This window comes from Carcharodon carcharias, chromosome 3 (assembly GCF_017639515.1).
Source record: "Carcharodon carcharias isolate sCarCar2 chromosome 3, sCarCar2.pri, whole genome shotgun sequence".
Classification (NCBI taxonomy): Eukaryota; Metazoa; Chordata; class Chondrichthyes; order Lamniformes; family Lamnidae; genus Carcharodon; species Carcharodon carcharias.
Genome location: NC_054469.1, coordinates 114,065,063 through 114,089,316, shown reverse-complemented (window position 1 = coordinate 114,089,316; position 24,254 = coordinate 114,065,063). Strand labels below are relative to the sequence as shown.

General features: G+C 38.0%; 1 long non-coding RNA gene across 1 annotated transcript in view; it reads right to left on the bottom strand.

Annotated features, from left to right (window-relative positions):
* Positions 1-407: 407 nt before the first annotated feature.
* The window catches only part of LOC121276377, a 41,185-nt gene continuing 17,338 nt past the window's right edge, over positions 408-24,254 (bottom strand). Inside the window, exons 2-3 of the long non-coding RNA XR_005942647.1 lie at positions 14,181-14,274; positions 408-922 (exon numbers count right to left, since the gene is read on the bottom strand). This is a non-coding gene — a long non-coding RNA (uncharacterized LOC121276377). The remainder of the gene's footprint in view (positions 923-14,180; positions 14,275-24,254) is intronic.

Here is a 24,254-nt window from a genome sequence, read left to right as displayed (position 1 = left end):
ACTTGGATTCAAATGCAGTCAGTGTTAAAATGTAAGCCTTCCTTGTTGACAGTAAGGATCCTTTGCAAAACTCTTCCTAATATAGCTTTAATTGGCAAACCTAAGCTAAATTGCTTAATGGAAAAGTTGCATGGGTGCAGTGAGAAGTGACATAGAAGTAGAGGGAGCCTTGTTGTACTGCTGGTTGTTATAATTGATGTGTGCTTGATGATTGGTGTTGAAAAAAAAAGCATTTCATTTTGAAGTACGAATATCGCACAATGAACACAAAATTTAAACAAACGAAGCGAGTGTTCAAATTAAGTGATGACAAATAGGAGTGAGCTGCAGCAGGTTTTTAAGTCACATTAAATATTTCAAATTAATACTACATTTTAAGAAAATAAAACTGAGCGTGAATGTTAGAATTTATTTTGCAATGCCATTTTATTCATTTGGTGCAATTTAGAGATATACATAAAAAAGCATAAATCCTACCAAGCTGATCTCAAAACCAAGGTTTTGGTTATGTGAACTCTTGATCTTTTGCACCTACTCAAAAATTATAGGTGGAAATCTGTAATGTTCTTGGAGTGTAGAGCTTTTGTCCATAGCTACACTCAGCATAATGTTCTGCAGTGAATGTGACCATTATAGAATAACAGTAAAGGAAACTATTTAATGCAGACCAAATTACATTTCAAAACAATTTATGAAAATAAAAAAGGAAAATTCACAAAAAGAATTGTGTCCTCCTTTGCAACAGAATGCTGAGTTACATTTCGTTCTCCACTGCACCTTGCTTCCAGTGTTGGTGTGTCACAATAGCATTTAACACATTTACACAAAATTCTTCATTCTACACCTTCCAGGCATTCACATCATGCAGCATCTTGCCAGCTAGGAGGTTTCCATCTTGTATCCAAACTTTTCTAATTCAGCTCTGGAAAGAGAGTCAAAATATCTCGTCATTACCTTTGGACAAGAGGGCTCATGATCCAGAGTAAACAGTAAATTCAGAGAGTTCTCTAATTCTATTCCTTTTTTTGAACATAAAGCCAATCATAACTCCTCCAACCAAGAACAGTCATCTTTTCATTAGTAACCCATACAAGGCGATACCCAGGCTAAAAAACAAAAATTATTTCTCTAACCTTCTGTTTCAAGTACGAACACTTTGCAGTACAGATTTGAGGGCTTTGGAGTTGTATAGGACTTAATTTATTTAGCCAAGCGTTTGAGGGCTTTTGCCAATAAAAGGATTAAGTTAGTTATATCATTGACAACTACTAAAGATCATAGTTGAATGCAAGTTGATTGGGGTTCGATATAGTAACGTGTTATTAAATATAGAAGCTACAGCATTCCTGTAGCAAGTTAATGAATCTCAGCCACTCATCCATTCAGGTATAGCAGCATTTCTTGTTCAACTAGCCAAATTTAGAAATGAGAGCAAGAGAAGTTTCCCCAACAAATATTTTCTTTTTGCCAGTCTATTATGTTTTAAGGGAGTTGAATGATTCCCAAGGATAAATGAAACATATTTTAACCCAGAGAAATAAAGGATTGGAAGGACTTTTAGAGATACTGACTGAACTCTAAGGTTCTATGTAATGAAACTGAAGTGAAAAATGCATTATAGTTTCAAACATGACACAAAATGACTTTTATAAATACTTAAAGATGCAACAATAGCATTCAAATTTGGAAAAAGGCTGTGGAAATTGATGAATGCCATTTGGACGAAGGGGCTTAGGTGCAAAAGAGTGGATAAATGAAAATAAAAAGGACCTCAGCAATTTGACAAACTTCTGAACACAGTAAAATAAGATTCTATGGTAGGAAGATCTGATAAACCATTGCCTGAAAATAATTGAATAATGAGCAAATAAGTGTTAGCACAAAATATCTCAGTTTTTTATTGAAAAAGGTAAAAGATGAGCAGCTATCATCCATGCATGCAACCAAACTTGGCAAATAGCTATGGATCAGTGGGTCATAGAGTCATAGAGGTCTACAGCACAGAAAAAGGCCCTTTGGCTCATCAAGTCTGTGATAGTCAAACAAGTACCTAATCATTCTAATCCCATTTTCCAGCATTTGGCCCATTGTCTTGTATGCCATGGTGTCACAAGTTCACATCCAAATACTTCTTAAATGTTATGAGGGTTTCTGCCTCTACCGCCATTTCAGGCAGAGAGTTCCAGATTCCCACCACTCTCTGGGTGAAAAAATTCTTCCTCACACCCCCTCTAAACTTCCTGCCCCTTACCTTAAATCTATGCCCTCTGGTTATTGATCCCTCCACCAAGGGGAGAAGTTCCTTCCTGTCTACCCTATCTATGCCTCTCATCATTCCTTAATTAGATATATTTTGAAAATGGTATTGGCACACTATATTGATGTATAATATGAACATTTCTGGAAGGTCCTGAGTCGGAAATCGTGATGCCATGTGCCATTCCAACTCTATCTGGGATGGCAGTGAATTAAACAGCAGTAGCTGAGCTAATTGATTTTGGGGTTAAGAGATAGAGAAGTTTCAGGAATTGTGGATGATATGATATTGTTACCAACTTTGATAGAATTGCCACATTTCTTGCAAAACTGAAGCAAATGAGATTAAAGGGGCAGTGGCCACATGGATACAAAAAATAACTGATAAAAAGCAGAGTGATGAAAAATTAATTTTCAGACTGAAGGGATGTATACAGTGGAGTCCTCCAGATGTTGGTATTACCACTGTGGCTTTTTTGATGCATATTAATGACCTAGAATTAAGTATGGGGACACATTTTCAAGTTTGTGGATGACAAAGTTGGAAATGTGGTAAACAGTGAGGAGGATTAACAGATTGTAGGAGGACTGACAGACTGGTGAAATGGGTAGACATGCCTGGTGAAATGTGATGCAAAGAAGTGTGAAGTGATGCGTTATTTGGGAGGGTTCAAGTACAGACTTCACGTGTGCCTTTTGTACTTTACAACATCTACAACCATTCGGTAACTAAGGAAATATGGCACTCAAATCAAAAAAACACTTACATCCTGGTTTTCATCTTACCAAAAAATGCACACAGCTGAAGTACATATGCATTCAACTCCTAAATTTGCAATTCTGTTGAACAAAATCTTGGCTTATATTTCAATACAGTATTAAGTGCTGTATCATCAGGGCAGGTTTTCAGTGGAGATATTAAACAGAAGCCTTATGTGCCTGCTCTGCTGGATTCAGGTGGGTGTCATAAAGAAATGTGACTGTACAGATTCAGGAATTCTGATCAACATTCCTCTCTTAACACAACCAAAAATGTGTTGTATGTTGACTTACCACATTGATCTTTATGCTGTGTATACTTGTGTCATTGTAGGTGACATAATGGGACATTTGAGATATGATCAGGTGCTTATAATTGTGAATTCTGACTATACAAGTACCTGGATTTTCTTTAATGCACTTAGAAAATGAAAACCTAGTTGGCTAACATTCAAGATTTAGCTGTGATCTGGAAAGAACTGCCCAAAAGAGTACTGGAAGCAAATTCAATAGAAATCTTCAGAAGAGAACTGAATAATTGTTTGAAGGAGAAAACATTACAAGGCTATGGGGAAGTGCAGGGGATGGTCCTTTCAAAGCTAGACAGGCACAATGGGCTGAATGGTCTCTTCCATGCTGTACAAAGAGAATTTCATTAAAAAAAAAATTCATTGACGGGATGTGGGCTTTGCTGGCTGGGCCAGCATTTATTGCCCATCCCTAGTTGCCCTTGAGAAGGTGGTGGTGAGCTGCCTTCTTGAGCCGCTGCAGTCCGCGAACACCCATAGTGCTGTTAAGAAAGGAGTTCCAGGATTTTGACCCAGCGACAGTGAAGTTGAAAAGTTAATATTTTGTATTATTTATATAAAAACAAATTTATCCATTTTAACAAGCATTTTTTTCTAAACAGAAAAATGTTTAAGTATGATTTTGTATCTGGACTATATGTTGCAATTTTGGACAAACATGCACGGTAAGCCTCCATTTAACAGTTTCTTTAATTGAAAAATATTGTATATGGAAATATTTATGATGCTAATTCCCATGCCAACAGTATTCCTTGATCTTTGAAGTGCCAGTGAGTGGAATGCATACTACAGAATGTACCATAAACAGCTGATATCATGCTCAATATACTACGATGCATCCCTCACATTCCTGGTTAAATAAACTCCCTTTATATTGTGGGAGTTTCTTGTGATTGACAAATGGAAGCACTTTGATATTATAGAAAATTCCAGCAGAGGGAGGCCATTTGACCCACTTGTGCCATCTCACAATGAACAGTTGTGCTTAATCTTACATCCTTGCTTTTTCCAAATACTTGTCCAATCCTCTTTTGAATTTAATTATGGAATTAGTTTCCATTATCTCTTCAGGTAGAGAGTTCGAGGTCCTGATAGCTGAAAAAAATCTTCCCCACTTTAGATTCAAACTAATTTGTAAAGATCTATAGCCTTAGGTTTTGATAGAGTAGAGAAAAAATATTCCCTCTGGTGAGTGGGCTAATAACCAATCTTGAAAAATTGTGTTAGGTCACCTCTTAACCTTCTCTGATCCAAGGAGAATAGTCCTAACTTTTCCAGCTTCACCTCAAAACTGAAATCCCCCATCCCTGGTAACTTTTCTGTAAGCCTGCTCTAGACCTTTTCTATACCTTTAATCTTTCCTGAAGTGTGGTGCACAGAATTGTCCACAATATTCCAGCTGAGGCCTAACCAGTGATTTATCAAGTTCCAGCATGATCTCTCTTTTATATTCAATTCCTCTATTTATAAACCCAAGTAACCTACATGCATTTTTAACCACCTTCTCAACTTGTCCTGGCACCTTCAAGGGTGTGTGTATATGGGCACTAAGAGGTCTTTACTAGCTTGCACCAAGGGAGAGCTCATGGGAAGACAATAATGAGATGATTTTGAAAAGTGTAAGATGTCACTGCATTGAACTCCATCTTCTCCTTCTGCCCATTTCACTATCTTCATCATATTACTTTCCAAGTTTCATTTCGTATCTCCACGCAATAGTTTAAACAAGCCCAGTTTCCTCATCTCAACGCATAAGCACCAATAAGAGCAGATGTAGACCATACAGCCTGCTGAGCCTACTTGACCATTCAATATCATGGCTGATCTTGGGCTTCAACTCCATTTTCCTGCCTGCTCCCCATACCCCTAGATTCCCTGGAGACCAAAAATGTCTACCCCAGCCTTAAATTCAACAATGGAGCATCCACAACCCCCTGGGATGGAGAATTGCAAAGATTCACAACCCTTTGAGGGGATAAAAAATATTCTCATCTCAGTCCTAAATGATCAAGCTCTTATCCTGAGATTGTACCCCCATGTTTTAGATTTTCCCAGCAAGGGGAAACCTCTCATGATCTACCCTGTCAAGCCCCTTCAGATTATTCATGTTTCAATGAAATCACCTCTCATTCTTCCAAACTCCAGGGGACTAATAGGTCCAATTTACTCAGCCTTTCAAGGGACACACCTCTCATCCCAGGGGCCTTATAGTGCACTTCACTGTACTGCCTCCAAATGTGAGTATATTCATCCTTAAATATGGAGACCAAAATGGCACACATTATTCTAGGTGTGATCTCAAAGTCCTGTATAATTGTAGTAAGAATTCTTTATTCCTATATTCCAATCCCCTTATAATAAAAAGCCATTTGCTTTCTTAATTACTTGCCGTACTTGCATACTAACTGCGTTCCATGTACAAGCACCTTCAAACCATGCTTATATAGGATGTGGTAGGTTGCACTCCCTTTTTAGTTATTTGAAAAACCTTTTATTAATGTTTTGTTTGCACTTCAGCCCCACGCTCCTGATCTATGGACACCCGGTGCGGAAGGGGGTCGGGAAGGAGGAGGACCTCCTCGTGAACCTGCTCCTGGGCTTGGCCAAGTTGGCTATTAACAGGTCCAGGCAGTGAGCGATCGTCGGGGGAGTCCCGCCCAATTGTTTGTCCCTCTTCCGCGGCTACGTTCGCGGCCGGGTGTCTTTGGAGAGGGAGCACGCGGTGTCTGCTGGCACTCTCGAGGCCTTCCGTGCTCGGTGGGTACCGCAGGGACTGGGGTGTTTTATCGACTCCTTTAATCACATTTTGGTTTAAAGTTTGTAAGTTTCCTTTAAACTTTGTTCTTGGTTTTACAACTGACCTGAATTAGGGGCTGTGCCTGATTTATCCCAATTTTGTTAATTTGGTTTAATTGATTTTAACTTGAAAGAGTTACAAGCACCTTCAAGTCTCTCTGAACATCAACCAACTGGCCTACTTCTGCTCCTACTTCTTTTGGTCTTACCTTTTAAAAAATATTCTGCTCTTCTATTCTTATGACCAAAGTGAATAACTTCTCAGTTCCCCATGTTATACCACATCTGCCATCTTGTTGCCCACTTACTTAACCTGTCTATATCTCTTTGCAGGCTGTGTACTTCTCATAGCTTACATTTCCACCTAGATTTGTACTGACAGCAAACTTACGATACATTACCATGTCTCTTTGTCTAAGTCATTAATATAGGTTGTAAATAGCTCATGCCCCAGCACTGATACTTACAGCATGCCGCTAGTCACAGCCTGCCAACTTCAAAATGCACCATTTATGCCTACTCTTTGCTTCCTGTCTGCCAACCTTCTATCAATGCTAATATATCACCCCCAACTCCATGAGCTCATATTTTGCATTAACCTTTTGTGTGGCATCTCACTGAATGCCTTTTGGAAATCCAAGTACAATACATCTATTGGTTCCCCATCTATCCTACTAGTTACATCATCAAAAAACTCAAATATATCAAACACTATTTCCCTTCGGTAATACCATTAGATTGTGTCTGATCATACTATGATTTTCAAAAGTGCTTTGTTAAGACTTCCTTTTTAGATCCAGCACTTTCCTGACAAGTGATGTCAGGCTAACTAGCCTGTAGTTCCTTTTTCCCTATCCCTCCTTTCTTGAATAGCGGTGTCACATTTGTCAACTTCCAATCTACTGGGACCAATCCTGAACCATGGGAATTTTGAAAAATCATAACCAGCACATCCACTATCTCTACAGTTCTCTCTTTTAGAACCCTAGGATGTCGGCCATCAGACCCTTGGGATTTGTCAAATTTTAGTCCACTTCAGTTTCTCCAGTATTTTTTCTCTGCTGATATTAGCCAGCTTAATTTCCTCACTTTTTAAGCACCTAGTTACCCTCTATTTATGGAGTGTAACTTGTGCCTTGTATGGTGAAGATAGACACAAAATATTGTTTATTGTCTCTGCCATTTCCTCATTCCCCATAATAATTTCTTCTGTCTCTGCTTCTAATGGACCAACATTTACTTACCCCTACTCCCTTTTTCTATACTTGTAAAGGCTCTTACAATCTGTTTTTATATTCCTGGCTAGTTTAAAAAGGGAAAGAATAAAATGAGAGTAATCAACTTTTTGGTGGCCCTTTGCTGGTTTCTAAAATGCTCCCAATCCTCAGACTCAACATTATTAGCCTTTTAATTTAATTCTATCCTTAACTTGCTGAATAAGGCACAGATGGATCTCTCTCATCGAGTTCTGCTTCCCAATGGAATATACTTTTGTTGAACACTGAACTGTTTCTTTAAATATTTCCAGCTATACCTTTTAGTCTATTTACTCAATCAACCTTAACCAGTTCTCCCCTCATATCTACGTATTTGGTTTTGTTTAAGTTTAAGGTTTTTGTTTGTGATTGGAGTATGCTGCTTTCAAACTTAACATGGAATTCAATTGTTTTATGATCACTAGTTCCCAGAAGATCTTTTACTATGAGGGTATTGATTAACCCTGCCTCATTACATAATACTGGATCTAAAAAAACTGTCAGTTGTTGGTTTCACAATTTTCTGCTCCAGGGAACTGTTATGAAAATTGTTTATAAACTCATCTTCTAAACCACCCTTGTCAATTTGTAACTGACTGCTGCAGCAATCAAACATCAGCTCAGTTACAAAGAGTCCTTACAACACTGCAGGCACACAAAACATGAGTCTAAAATTCTTTCATCAGGACAAGTTAGCTAGTTTTGGCATTGTAAATGAGGAATTTTGTCCCACAAACTTGCTATCTGAAAGGCTCCATACATACTGCCATTACTCCCAGTGCAAATGCAAAAACAAGAGTATCACAATGTCATTCTCCTAAGACAGGCATGGCCAAAACAATCAGGATTCTGAAAAAATATATACATTTAACAGACATGCACTTAAGTGCATTTCACCATTAGAAAATCTGAATTTGACCACTGTTTTGTCCATGTGAACATTAAACTGGTTCAGTCGTCACAATTAACATTTGGAGAAAAAATAAAATTGGAAAGCAGGTCAATTCACTAATAGGACAATCAATTCCATTTTCAAGAAACACTAAGCACTGGTTCAGATTAACAATATTTATTGTATTTATGCTGCCATTTTTAAAAAATGGGATCTGAAGTATATAATGTCAGTAGTTTGCAGTTTTCAGACCACCTTGCATTCAACAAAACACAGCTTAGGTTATGTCTGCTCTACAAGTGATTTAGATCAAAACAAAACATTTTTTAATGATTTAAACTAGTGCAGCCCAGTGCAAAGAGACACAATAATGAATATCAAGTCATTATCAGTAATTATTTATTATACAGAAACCGTAGCACAACACATCCGAAAGACAGCACCTATGAAAATGCTGCAACAGCGCCACCTCAGTTTTGTAATTAGTTCCCGGAGACCCTGGTCACTGGCCCAGTAGTAAATGAAGTCTTAACTTGTAGTTAGTGGCAGACAGTGTAGTTTCACTCATTTTAGCAAATGGAAATCTCATCATTGAAATGACTTCAACATGGTAAAGCATTTTACAAAATCTAAATTAACTATTCTTTAAAAGTTTACAAATGTACATTCCTCACTAATCCCGAGCAGCAAAAAAAAAAACAAATACTTTCATCTAGAACCTAAAATGCCAATACATCTCTCCTGTGTCATTGACTACCCTAGGTAAACTTTTCTCCTATCCCAATTTCAGACTCTAAATTGTAGCCTTAATAACTGCCTTTATATTCTGGGGAACTGTATGGATTTTAACATGTAAGGAATGAAAAAGGCAGCTGAAATTCTTCCATTTGATACCTTAAATTTTTCAGCATTGAACATGTTTTCAAAATTCCGTGTGAGTTTGTATCTATACTGTCCGGTGGATTATTCCAAGTTCTAAATCCATTTCCACCAATTCCCATTCACCCTCTGGTCCTATATTGCTCATGTGTTTTGAACTGATATTTAATTTAATCTATACCATTTAATAATTTCTCTACTTCAATGAAATCCCCGCTTAAGCATTCTCAAGCCTTAGTACTCCTCGTGGTTTTACACTTGGAAGCAGTTTTAATGCTATTTTCTGTACCAGTTCTGTAATGCAAGTATATCTTTGTAACATAAGTGACCAAGACTGAACACTGAATTCAACTGTGCTCTGACCAGCATATTGTAAAACTTTAAATATAAATTCTATATTCAACTATTCTGATCATCCCAAATCGCTTCACAAGTCTGTTTGTGCTTATTTAGTTTCATTCACTATACTTCTTGCCTACATAAAATATTTTACATTGGTCAGTGCCAAATTTTAATTTGCCACTGATTGCAGAACTGTTCCAAATCCTTCTCTAATTCTTTAGCCGCATGCTCTTCTTTTACTGTTCTGACAAACTCATTTTTTTCAGAATCCAAGTCACCTATTGTTAGATACAAGATCTGACCAATGTGGCACTCCAGTTAATATCTTCTCTAACCTGAAAACTACATCCCACAATTCTGGTTTCCTACTGAGTCCCATATTCTATCCAAGAATTCTTGTGGTTTATAGCTTAATTAGAAGTCTTTCTTGTGGAATGTTACCAAAAAGTTTTCTGAAAATTCAACGAGAGTTCTATTATCGACTTTAAAAGAAAACACCATTCAGATTAGCCTTTCAATCAGTATGTTCTAGTTTTAGTAGCTGAGTTATCAGATTTGAAGGAAACATTGATACTACTTGACATTTGGTAAACTATTTCCCAAAATATGATGCCAATTATGGACTAATTTACCCCCATTGCTTGCATCGCCAATAGCTGTTTAATTCAGTTAAGCCCATTTTATGAATGCCAGCCTGAAAAAAGGGACATGTGCCATTTTGAAGACTCCCTCTTACAGATTACGGTTTGGCATATCCTGTTGAGTGTATGTGATCATTCTGACAGTGAAACCTGAATATTCTGGATACAAAATGTAACAATTGTTCCATCTCCATTCAATGAATTCTTCCAAAAGTTTATCATTTGGTAGACTGCTTTAAGTTGAAACATGAATATTACAGAAACCTGCTGAATCTATAAAAGGATTTAATTCTTAAAAAAATCATGTATCACAGAAGTTTTACAGTATAAGGATAACTCACACTTGATTTAGTCAGTGATCATGTGAATCGCACTTCAGAATCAAACATGAAATAAAAGTTATAGAATTGCACCATTTCTTTTTCTGTAAACTAACATACATGTTATCATTGAAATGCACTTCTAATTTTATTCTGATAGCAACAGTACACAGAATGATGACATCTTACATTGTTAAGATGTCCAATTTTGTTGTACTGATGTGTGCTCCATTTCTACTTAGATGATGCGTTTTCCCTTCAAATATTCTATGTATAATAGGAACATCCATTAAAGAAATCACATGCTTGTGATAAAATGAAGCTTTTTCCTAGATTTAATATGGTATTTATCCACTAATTTGGTCATTACGTAAAGGAGTTCAAAAACAGATTTACTAACTGAAATCATGTTCCAACTTAAATTGATACAACTATTAGAGATTTTAATCAGTTTGTCTATTGATGTCCATGGTGGGTGCAGGACAGGGGAGGGGGGTTTTGCAGGTTAGAGGAGGGAAAGCTATTCAATTCAAGTACATACATCTTGTGGAATATGTTCAAATTTGCTTGGCAGATTTTTGAGTTGGCTATTTAAATCTTTATTTTTAAAAATATAAATTATCAACTCAATGTTCAAAGCATTGAGGCTATCTGGCCAGATAAAATTTTTTAGATGCCAAGTAAAGGACCAAAAGCCCCACAGGAAAATTACTTGTGTCAATTGACATGGTAGTTGTAAACTATTATTTGACCCTATACGTGGAGTTAGCTGAAAATCAACTTCTGTAAAATCTAAAATAAAAACAGAAAATGTTGGAAATACTCAGCAGATTTGGCAGCAAATGTGGGCTGAGAAACTGTAAATGTTTCAGGTCATGACTTTTCATCAGAACCCTGTAAAAATGTGTTGTTAATATTTCCTCATTCTTGGACCATTGAATAAGTTTGTTTACCAGTAAAAGCCTGGTGTAGTGTTATTCTGCTGCTTTTTGAAGACAAAAATGGATCACATGAAGGCACAGGATAAAAACAACCGATGAAACAAATTAAAAAGCATTGTGTTCATACACACTATGAATTTACCTATAAGTGAAAACTATCTTTCTTGGCAACAGGGGATAAGGGTTTAAAGAATAGTCTGGACATCAAAACCAAAAAATCTACAAGGAAGAAATCCCCAAAATGCAACACCTTCCATAAATAAATATACATTTAAAGCGTTTCCTACCATTTCTAGGTCTTCAAGTTGGCTAAATTATAAGGCTATTTGCTGCTTTAAAAAAAAAGCCATTTTAAAAACAAAATTGTATTGCAACCACAGAATTAATACTTTTCTTTTATAACTTAGAAATCACCTTTTGCTCAATTGGTTTAACAAGCCCAAGTCATGACTATAACATGGAAGATTTTTTGCCATAGCTTAAACACTGAAATGTGGTTTTAGAATTAACTTTGGAGTAATCATACACTAAAATTTTATAGATTTTTAAATTTTGTTCAACGGTTGCTTTAAGGTATTGTACCACATGTAGCTTTTCCTAATTAAAAATTGATGGAAAAATAAATTGATAAGGAACTCAAACTTCTGAATTTTTCTATCAAAATATTAGTCTTCCAAAAATTGAGTCTTAAAATGCAAACCTACTACCTTATTAACAATTCTCACGTCTTGGTTTCCCTCCCCTTTACTGAAATAATTTAAAAGTTGACGCTGGCAGACAATCCAACCTATGTTTCATGGTAGAAGATAAGCACAGAAAGTTAACTGCAAGCTTTCCCATCCTTGGGTGGTTATGAATTTGCTGTGTGAGGAACTACATACAAGACATGTGTACTACACAGGCAGTAACATCAGTGTACCAAAGTAGTCACAACAGAAAGCTCCTAGCCAATTTCATATAGGTTTTAGATATTTCAGTTCTTCCCTCCACAAATATACATGAGATGAGATGTGATAAAATAGCCAACTGCCAAATTTTATTTTCACTATATCCTTTGTATAAACCTAAGCATAAGTGAATTCTGTATATAATTTGAGAGATGATACACCCCATTAATGGAAAAATGTTCAAAACAATGCAAGAATTAACTTCACACAATCAGCTACCCACACACCGCATCTAAAACTACCCCTATTGGAAATTGTTAAGTAAATTAAATATCAGGGAGGAACATTAAATGAATGTATTAAAGTATTTGAAAGTTAATAGCCCACAGCATAATTCTGGGTCACTATGTTAAAACACTAATCAAAATTATTTTATAGAAGCTCATATACCTAAAACTTAATTATCAGTTTCTCAAATTTTAAATATTGTCAGATCACTATCTTACTGGCTCAAAAAACATTCAGATCTTTATTTGAAACAGAGATTTCCTCCAATGTCACAGGATACAAAATTAAGTTTGATTCATAATACCTAGCTTTTTACTTAAAATAGCACAAACTCAATGGGATGCAGAGGAGGGGCCTGGCATGACTTGGCAATCTTAAACAGTACACCTTTGAACAACAGTAGCACAGAATTTTCAATACAAGTTCACAGCTTTAATAATTTTAATTTTTCAAGTGTCTAGAATGCAACATTCAAGACAATTGTTAAAACTAATGCTTTCTAATTGCAATTAGAAGATAAAAATCGTAAAGAACAAGAAGTTGCAAATTTGATATTTAGAAAAATGGCAACAGAAACTAAACTATATAATATTCAAAGAGGAACATTATTGTAGGAAACAATACTTTCAGTGTAAAGTCTCTTTCCATTTTATATTAAAATAGGCAGAAGAATTTTTTGACTCAACAGGAGATATTTCGTCACTTCAGACTCAAAGTGATTAGTCTCCAGGAGTTGCGGTTGAAACTCAGGAAAAGCATTCAGGATCATTATTTGCAGCAGATTCCAATCCAGTGTTACTTGCTGTTAAATTCAGCTTTGACTGTGCTTCACAAAAATAGGGGAGTTAAATTTAACTGTATATCACAAAAAGAATCGGGGAGTTAAATTTAACTACATATCACAGGCCGATTATCTACCAATTTTGAATCGGTTGCCTGTTTTGCAACCTGCCCAATTTTCTTTTTCTTTGACTGCACTGGAAGAGTAAATGAGCAGCTGATTCCCTATCACCAGTATCCTATGCATGGGACAACATTTAGTACATTCCATATGTCAGGCTAACCAACCAATAAGTTCCCTGGGTTACCACTTCTGCCAGGTACATCTATTTTTGTCAGAAACTTTTCCCTATGCCAAAAGTAAGACTGCCTGGGGATTTTGCTGATTCAAGACAAATAATTAATTTAGAAAACATCTATTCATTCTATGCCATTCACCAGTTATTTAAATAACCTCCCCTTTGAAACCTTGCCTGTCCAGTTGCTTTGAATTTACTTATAAAAGCATTTCATATTGTGCTTATATCCTTATCCTTAACAGTCCTGCTGTGGTCATCTGTTTTGGCTCTCTTTGCCAGTTTCTCAGCCTCCCTAATCACATTCCTATATTCATCCATACCTTCGAGGCTATGTTTTTTTTTATTTGAGGAAAACTCTTTTTTGTCTTCATATTATGGTCACTATTCGAGATGCTCCCTTACTAGCGGGTCACTATTTCTTCTGCATTATTCAGAACTCTAAGTTCATCCTTCATTCATGATTGACCCTGGAATTCCCTCTGCCCCAATATACCCAACCTTCAGTTACTGCCAAGAAACTAAACAGCGAGCTTCACCTTAACTGGTTAGAAAAATCGTCCTCTACATTATCGTCATCCCAGTTATCTTCCCAGACATGGGCATCTTCGTCTTCATCTAAACCAGTCCAGCCTATATATAAAATAAAATCAAGAAAAACAAAGTTAATTTTGTTTGGATGTGTGATTTTTAAAAAAAAATCAATTTAAGTATGAAAGAGGTATAAATTTCTCTCAGAACCAAAACAAAAGCTACTTTCAAAGATCTTTAGCCATTTTGTAGATGCTCAAATCAAAATACAAAACAAAAATTGTACAAGATTTATCATTTTTACAAATTGTTATTGCCTCATATTGGTTTAAATCATATTTTATAAATTGATTTAGGCAGGATGAAGAACAAATGTAGGTATACCTTCTGTTGCTATGAGATGAAAGTAGTTTACTTCTGTCTATATACATAAAGTATACATAACCTATCAAAAGTACAACAGTTTTAAGAGTTCCCTCTCTTCCTGGAACAAAAACAAAAAAATGCTGGAAAAACTCAGCAGGTCTGCCAGCATCTGTGGAGAGAAAGACAGAGTTAATGTTGAGGCCATATGATTTTTCATCAGAGCCTCGCTTTCTGGTTTGATTTCAAAGAGTGGAGGAGCCTATTTTGCCAGATGGTTAATGAAACAGGGGTTATGGAGGGATTGATGAGCATCCAATCTCACGCAAATCAATTACAAACACTTAGCCAAACTAAGAACACCCTCCAGTTTCCACATTTCAAATGATGAACCCTTCTACCAACCTTGGTCCTACTCCCAAAACTGCCTCCTTAGACCCTCCTGCTTCCCCTCTATCTTTAGAACACCCCTGAATAAGGTGTTTGTAACACCTCTCAGCTCCTCCATGAAATCTTGGCCTATGTTCTTTTTCCTCCGAAGTGCTTCCGGAATCTTTTCAATGTAAAAAATGCTATACGCAGTCTACTCCTTTTAATCCAAAGTTGCTTAAGGCAAATTCTGATAATTCAACTTTTCTACTGCAGAAATGACCGGTAACAGGCTCCGATTTGATATGCAAGTTGCTGTTGACCTTAACAGTTAGCACTCAGATACAATTCCAGCAATGAGTTATGATCTTGGTCAATTTTCCCCCTTGCTGCTCTAACCTGTGCTAGCAAAGTTAGCAGGATCAAGCTTGTCTTGTTCAATAAAACAGCTATTCACTGCTTCAACCAACAGCAGAATCAAGAGAGCCTTCCTTCTATTATTAAGTGCAAATAGCACATTAATATAAACTATTAAGTGGAAGAGGGTAAAGAAAGAGCAAACTTGCATTTATATAGTGCCTTTCAATGCGTCAGGATGTCCAAAGTGCCTACAACCATTGGAGCACTTTCAAAATGTAGCTACTGCTGTAACTAAAATCTATTATTAGGGATTTGATAGCAAGAGATTTAAATCCACGTTGATGTCATGTGTTTATGAAAGGAAAAACAATTTTGACAAGTCTGTTAAGAATTTGGGAGGTTGTAACTAGTACAATTGGTAAAAAGACATTCTATTTGGATTTTCAAAAGCATTCAATAAGGTGCCACACAAGAGTTTACATAAAATTAGCCCTTTTGGAGTTCCAGCTCTAAACTCCATTCCCTAGCTACCGACTCCATCTCTCTCCCTGGCTAATCAGATTAAGCCAGTCTGTTCACAGCCTTGGTGCCAGGTGATCAAGATGAGTTTCCAACCTCACAATCATGCTATCATCAAGACCACCTATTTCCACCTTCATTTACATTACTCAACTTCACTCGTCTCAGCTACACTTCAGTCAAAATTCTCAGTTGTGCCTTTGTTATCCCTACAGCAGAATATTCCAATGCCCGCCTGGCTGGTCTCCCACATTCTACTCCTGTAAACTTGAGGCCATCTAAAACACTGCTGGGGCTTGGCCTAAATAGCCAAGTGGTTATGGTACTGTAACCCCAAGATCGAGAGTTCAAATCTCACAATGGCAAACTATGAAACAATGTAACTTCATCTGAAACAGATGGAAACGGGTTTGTACTCGAAAGAGTTACAAAAGAAAGAGATGCTAAAACACTGCTGCTCATATCTTAGCTTGCAAGAAGTCCTGCTTCCCCATCACTTATATGCTCGCTGACCTGCGCTAGTTCTGGTCAAGCAACAACGTGATTTTAAAATTCTCATTTTGTTTTCAAAACCCTTCATGGCCTCACCTCCAAAACCCTCAGATATCTGCACTCATCCAATTCTGGCTTCTTGTCCACCCCCAATTTTGAATGCATCACCATCGGTGGCCACGTCTTCAGTTGCCTCAGCCTCAATTTCTAGAATACTCTACCAACATTTCTCTGCCTTTCTACCTCGCTTTTCTCCTTTAAAAGGTACTCCTTAAAACTCCGCTTTGACCAAGCTTAGCGTCACCTGACCTAACATCTCCTTATGTGACTTGGTGTTATACTTAAGTTTTATACTTTTATTCATAACATTCCTGTCAAGAACCTTGGGACATTTGTTATGTTAAAGGTGCTGCATAAATATAGGTAGTTGTCACTGGAGACAATATGTTAAGCATGGATTGAGGATTGGGCAACAAGCTTCAAAGTAGGAATAATAAGTCATTTTCAGGTTGGCAGGCTATAGTTTATGGAATACCATAAGATCAATGCTTGGGTCTAAACTATTTACAATCTACATCAGTAACTTAGATGAGGGGACCGAGTGCAATGCATCCAAGTTTGCTGACAATGAACTGCAACCAATGTAAACTTAAACTTTTAAACTACTGTGAGGGACTAAGACCTCACACTATTTTTTTAAAAATTCATTTTACGGAATATGGACATCACTGACTAGGCCAGTATTTGTTGCCCATCCTAACTGCCCTTGAGAAGGTGATGGTGAGCTGCCTTTTCGGACCACTATAGTCTCTGTAGTGTAGGTACACCCACAGTGCTGTAAGGGAGGGGGTTCCAGGATTTTGACTCAGTGACAATGAAGGAACTGCGATACCTTGCTAAGTCAGGATGGTGTGTGACTTGGAGGGGAACTTCCAGGTGGTGATGTTTCCATCTATCTGCTGCCCTTGTCCTTCTTCCAAACCCACAAACACTACCATCTAGGTGCTGCCTAAGGAGTCTTGGCGAGTTCCTGCAGTACATCTTGGAGGTGGTATACACTGCTACTCCTGTATGTCGGTGGTAGAGGGAGTGAACGTTTGTGGGTGGAGTGCCCGTCAAGGGGGCTGCTTTGTCCTGGATGGTGTCAAGCTTCTTGAGTGTGGCTGGAGCTGCACTCATCCAGGCAAGCAGAAAGTATTCCATCAAACTCCTGACTTGTGCCTTGTGGATGGACAGGCTTTGGAAAGTCAGGTGGTGAGTTCCTTGCCACAGGATTCCTGGCCTCTGACCTGCTCTTGTAGCCACAGCATTTATATGGCTAGTCTAGTTCAGTTTCTGTTCAACGGTAACCCTCAGGATGTTGATAATGGGGGATTCAGTGATGGTAACGCCATTGAACGTTAAGGGGTGATAGTTATATTCTCTCTGGTTGGAGATGGTCAATGCCTGGCACTTGTGGAATGTATGTTACTAGCCACTTGTCAGCCAAAGCCTGGATAATGTCCAGATCTTGTTGCATTTGGACATGGACTGCTTCAGTATCAGAGGAGTATATTTTTTTGAATGTATTTAGATATACTCATTCTAAAATTTTGAAACTGAGCAATGACCTTTAAAAAGGTTATATCTATGTCTGTCTGTGACCTCTGAACAAAAGCTACTTGGCAGTTTTGGGAAAGTTCACACTGCGTCACCTCTGATGAGCCACTAATGACCATCTGTTGACTGCACAGCCCAACTTCAAAGAGAGCTACACAAAGTCCATCTGCATTTAATAACCTAGCTGGCCTGGAGGTGATGGATCATTTGCTAAGACAAAGACCTCGCAACCTTCCTTCAATTCCTAATGGCTGAGACGTTTAACAGTCTTTATAATACACATAATGGATACACATTCTTTGTCAAAGACCTGGTGGAGAGGTGGGAGTCATGTGACATGAGCCTCTGGCTTGTGGAACAAGTAATATTGTCTGGCTAAACTGCACAGCTTAGTCTGCTGTTTACCATTTAAATAGCAGTCTCACAAAGAGCTCTGCCCAGGTGGAATACCTGGTCCCCATCTACACTGCTTCTGCTGGAAATTCCATACCATCACCTATAAGATGGATTCATTTCTGCATGCCTATCATACAAGATCAACAACACCGAAAAAGTGAATTATCTGGCATCGGTTTTCAACCCACTGACCTTGGCAAAGGAATACCTCAATGGACTTCGATTCTGGACTCTGGAGCCCACATAAAACAATATTTCTTTTCTCTGTAGTCTCTGCACTGTAAATCTTTCTTTTCTCTATCCCTCTCTGTACTATCTAAATGGGATGGGGATATTGCAAACTCTCATTGTGCGTTTTGAGTGTGTGCAAATAAACTAACCCTTTGAGTTTATTCTATCTCGAGTTTGCAGTGGGATTATTATTAGAAAATTGGACTGCACAAAAACCAAGGGGTTGGGAAATATGCCACCACTTATAAAGAGGGAAACAAATCAAAACACCTTTCTGTTTACAGACAGGCGGTGAGAGGAGAAATTGGTGCTGTTTAAATTACCCCTCTCCTGTCCGAAACACTGCACTTAAAGCCAACTCAAAGAACTGCATGAATTTTTAACCTTCAGAAATTTTATGAGCCAAAGTTGGTGAGCAACCAAACATCTGTATAGGAGTTCCCCCTGACATCAGGCAATGTCCACTGCCAAAAATGGAGTTTTAAAAAAAAACATCAAGAGCAGTTAAAGAAAAAAGTGCAGTTTTGAGCACCTATGATCTAAAATTGACTTCCCAATGCTCTGGAATTCATTCACATTGTAAGGCAAATTAAATGGCCATCAGACATTTTCATTAAAAACAAATTTTCATTTATATAGCATTTCTCCATGTACTTGGCTGCTTCACGAGTCCACACTTAATCACTTAATTGATAATTCATTTTTCTATTCGATCAGTTAAAAAAAATCTCCATTTCCTTTTCCCTTGTTCGGTTCCTCCTTACAGGCTGTTCATCTGTTACATCTCCAATGCTGATGAGGGTCATAGGCCTTAAATGTAAATCTTACCTTTTTCCATTCTGCACAGATGCTGCCTGGTTTGAATGTTTCCAGCATTTTCTGTATTTACTTCTAGTTTGCTGAATTTTTGATCCAATTTAAGAACAGCCTTCCTTTGTTGCTTTCCCATTTTAAACTCCATATTGGGTACCCAACCCCTACAGTGCTGCTGATTTTCATTAATGCAGTGACCCAGAATTCAAACATAGGAGTGGCTCACCACATTTACACAATTAAAATGGATCATTCTACTAAAAGCAAACAAAGACAGAATGGCTGCCCCCCATATTACAAGTTCTACAACAGCCATAATAGCAGCATACTTGAAGGCTCATTGTCATGGACTTATTATAGTTGATGGAAGAACCACGCTCAGCAGGGGTGTGGGAAAATATTAGAGGGGAATGCCAGGGTGCACAAAATACTGGGAAAGACAGATTGCACTGGTATAGAGAAAAGTAAGTTAATAGGTAAAGTTGGGATAAGGGAGAAAGTAATAAAATCTAAATCAGGATTACTATGCATGTACGTGAATGAACGGAGTATAGTAAATAAGATTGGGGAGTTACAGGCGCAGATTGCCAAGTGGAAAGATGATGTTGTGGCGATAACAGAGAACTGGCTCAAGGAAGTGTAGAACTGGGTGTTAAATATTCCCAGGTACAAGGTGTTCAGAAAAGATAGGAAAGGAGGAGTGGTGGTATTGGTTAAAGGAGAGCGTTGCAGTGCTGGAGCAAAAGGATGTCCCAGAGGATTCAAGTACAGGATCAATTTGGCTGGATCTAAGGAACAAAAAGGGTGCAATTACATTGCTCTCTGTAGTCTATAGGCTGCCAAATAATGAGAAGAATGTAAAAGAACTAATCTGCAGGGAAATTACAGAGGCATGTAAGCATTATAGAATAGTTATAATGGGTAATTTTAATTACCCAAATGTAGACTGGGTCAGTAGTAGTGTAAAGGACGGAGAGAGGCAAAAGTTCCTAGATTGTGTTCAGGAAAATTTTCTACAGTCCAGCAAGAAAAGACTCACTATTGGACCTGGTTCTTGGAAAAGAGGTGGGACAAGTCAATCAAGTCTCAGTGAGGACACATTTAGGAGACAGTGATCATTGCACTGTATGTTTTAGGATGATGATAGAAAGGGGCGATAGGCAATCCAGGGTAAGTATAATTAACTGAACAAGAGCCAACTTCAATGGGGCAAGAACGGAGCTGGGCCAGATAGACTGGAACAAAAGATTGGTGGGAAAAACTGTAGCTGAACAATGGGCCACCTTCAAAAAAGAATTGGTTCAGGCACAGTCAAGGCATATTCCATTGAAAAGCAAAAGTAGGGCAAACAAATCCAGAGCTCCCTGGATGAAAAGGGAGATAGGAGTTAAGATAATGAAGAACGTGCGTTTATGACAGGTGTCAGGTAGAAAATACAATTGAGAACCAAGAGGAATACAGAAGGGAGGTGAAAAAGCATATTTGAGAAGCAAAGAGGGATTATGAGAAAAGGCTGGAGCCAACATAAAAGGGGAATCCCAAAGTCTTCTCAAGGCATATTTATAGTAAAGTGGGGGGGGGTAACAGGAGGTGTAGGGCCGATTAGGAACCTAAAAGAGAGTTTTCACATGGACAAACGGGCCATGGCTGAGGTATTAACTGAATACTTTGCATCAGTCTTTACCAAGGAGGTAGATGCTACCCAGGCCATAGTGACATATGAGGAAACTCTCACTAGAAGAGTTCAAAATTGATAAGGAGGAAGTGTTGAATAGACTGTCGGAATTTAAAGCTGAAAAGGCACCAGGACAATATGAGATGCATCCAAGGATATTGAAGGAAGTGACAGTAGAAATTGCAGGGGCATTGGCCATAATCTTTCAGTCTTCCCTAGACTCAGGGGTGGTGCCAGAGGACTGGAGAATTGCAAACATTACGCCCTTGTTCAAAACACATTGTAAGGATAAGCTCAGCAATGACAGACCAGTCAGTTTAACTTCAGTGGTGGGCAAGATTCTAGAAACAATTATTCGGGATAGAATTAGTAGTTACATGGAAAAATATGGGTTGATAAGGAAGAGCCAACATGGATTTCTAAAGGGGAAATCATGTTTAACTAACTTGCTGGAGTTTTTTTTGAAGAGGTAACAGAAAAGGTCACTGGGGCCAATGCTGTTGATGTGGTGTACATGGACTTTCAAAAGGCATTTGATACAGTGCCACACAACAGACTTATGAGAAAAGTTATTGCTCATGGAATAAAAGGGACAGTAGCAACGTGGATACAAAATTGGCTGAAAAACAGGAAGTAGAGAGTAATGGTCAATGGATAATTTTCAGGCTGGAGGAAGGTTTGTAGTGGAGTTCCCCAGGGATCAGTATTGGGACCCTTGCTTTTCCTGATACACATTAATCGATCTAGATCTTGGTGCGCAGGGGACATTTCAAAGTTTGTGGATGATACGAAGCTTGGGAGAGTTGTGAACTGCGAAGCAGATGGTGTGGAACTTCAAGGAGGGCATGGACAAGTTGGCAGAGTGGGCTGATAGGTGGCAGATGAAGGTCAATGTGGATAAGTGTGAAGTGATGCATTTTGATAGGAAGAGCATGGGCAGACAATATAAAATAAGGGGTGAAATTTTGAAAGGGGTGGAGGAGCAGAGAGACCTCAGTGTATACATGCATAGGTCACTGAAGGTGGCAGGACAGGTGGAGAGAGCAGTTAACAAAGCTTTATTAATAGGGGCATAAAGTACAAGGGCAGGGAGGTTATGCTGAATTTATACATGACATTCATTAGACCTCAGCTAGAGCATTGTGTACAGTTCTGGTTGCCACAATACAGGAAGGATGTGAACACATTGGAGAGAGTGCAGAAGAGGTTTACAAGAATGGTTCCAGGGATGAGAAACTTCAGCTATGGAGGGGTTGGGACTGCTCTGCTTGGAGAGAAGAAGGCTGAGAGGAGATTTGATAGAGATGTTCAAAATCAAGAGGGGCTGGACAGAGTAGATAGGGAGAAGCTGTTCCCGCTCGTAAAAGGATCAAGAATGAGAGGGCACAGATTAAACTAATTTGCAAAAAAAGCAAATGTGATGTGAGAAAAAGCAATGAGTGATTCAGGTCTGGAATGCACTGTCTGGAATTGTGGTAGAGGCAGATTCAATCGAGGCATTGAAGAGGGCATTAGATGATTATTTGAATTGAAACAATGTGCAGGAGTACTGAGAAGAGGCAGGGCATTGGCACTAGGTCATCATGCTCATTTGGAGAGCTGGTGCAGAGACGATGGGCCAAATGGCCTCCTTCTATGCTGTTAAAATTGTGATCCTGTGTATGTACCTGCACAGGGATTATAAAATATATGCTGGGCTGCAGTAAGATATTCCCTGTCATTCAGAGGTTGATTCCTAGTTTGTAAAACCATCATCCCAAGTATTTACAAACTGCAATTTTGAACTGTAATGTCTTAGGCATATAATTAAAGTCGACTTAAGAAATTTATGAAAATACCTTCCAAGCAAAACGTGGCAATAAACTCGCACATAGTCTGATGCATTTGTGCAACATTAGTAATATCAAACATCGATCTTACTGATGCTGAGTAGTGCTCATTTTCTAAAAAGATGTGTATTAAAATCCATACAAAAATCTAACCAAATTTATATTTAAGGGTAGTGCAACGTACATTGCCGCTTGAACGCTCATGTAATGCATGAAAGGTTCTGCAGCAGAGGTCAATGTTAGGTGCTATTTACATGCTCAAGTCAGGTCACTGATTTCTACTCGAGGCAAGGGGACCTTTTACAAAGTGATGCAAATTTTCCTAAAAATGACTAGGACAAATATTTATAATAGATGAGATCAAGATCTAATTTAGGTTTCTGTTTGTACTAGAAATCTAAACAAAGCAAAATTGAATTAAATGGAGGGGCATAAGTTTAGCATGAATCTAGGGATGATTCTCATTTGAAATAAGTCTTTTATTACATATTAAATAATGTCTAATCATTAATTAGATGCTATTTTAAAGATTGAAAAAAGCGAATATCAGCTCAAGCTTTATACAAAATGCACTGATAACTCCTACGTTAAATTCCTTTCACTTTTAGATCTTATTGGTGCAAATGAACTTTTAGATGTCGACCATGAAAATACAGTGTTGCATTATGATTTCTAAACTCCACATTGCTTCTATGAGGCTAGTTATTTCATAGCTGAACTCCAATAAGCGGTCAGCAATGACAACAATTACTGCAATGTCGCAACTTCTTTGCATCATCCATGAACTGCTGGGCTATCTTCACTTAAAAGCACATCAATGGTATTTCCAGATTCTCGGCAAAGTTGATGTGAAGAACAACTGGTGGAAGTCATCACATACGGTGACAACACCATAATGATAAAGATTTAAATGTCAGGATGTAACCTGAGTTAAACAATGTAAATAAATGATAAAGCGACATCAAGATCACCCATCATTAGGGCAATCATAACACGCAATTGTTATTCCATGCTATAGACTGGAGCAGGCCATTTGGCCCAAATGACCTGTGCCACTATTTGTGTCCACACAAGTTTCTTCCCACATTTATTTAAGTCTTTCTCCCATATGTACTTATCTAGACTACCGTTAACTACATCTATGACATTTATAACCACATCTTTTGGTAGCGAGTCCAACATTCTAACCACACTCAGGGTAGAATCTCTTGAATTCCTTATTGGGAGTTACTAGTGACTATTTTTTACAAGCTCCAGTTTTGATCTTCCTCAAAAAGTGGAAACATTTTCTCCACTTCTACCCTGTCCTTATCTTAAAGGCCTCTATCAGATCACCCCTTAACCTTTCAAGGAAAGAGTCCCAAGCCTGTTCAGTTTTTTTGCAATTGTCCTCTTCAGTTCTGGTGTCATCTATGCAAATCTTTTTATTTGTTCAT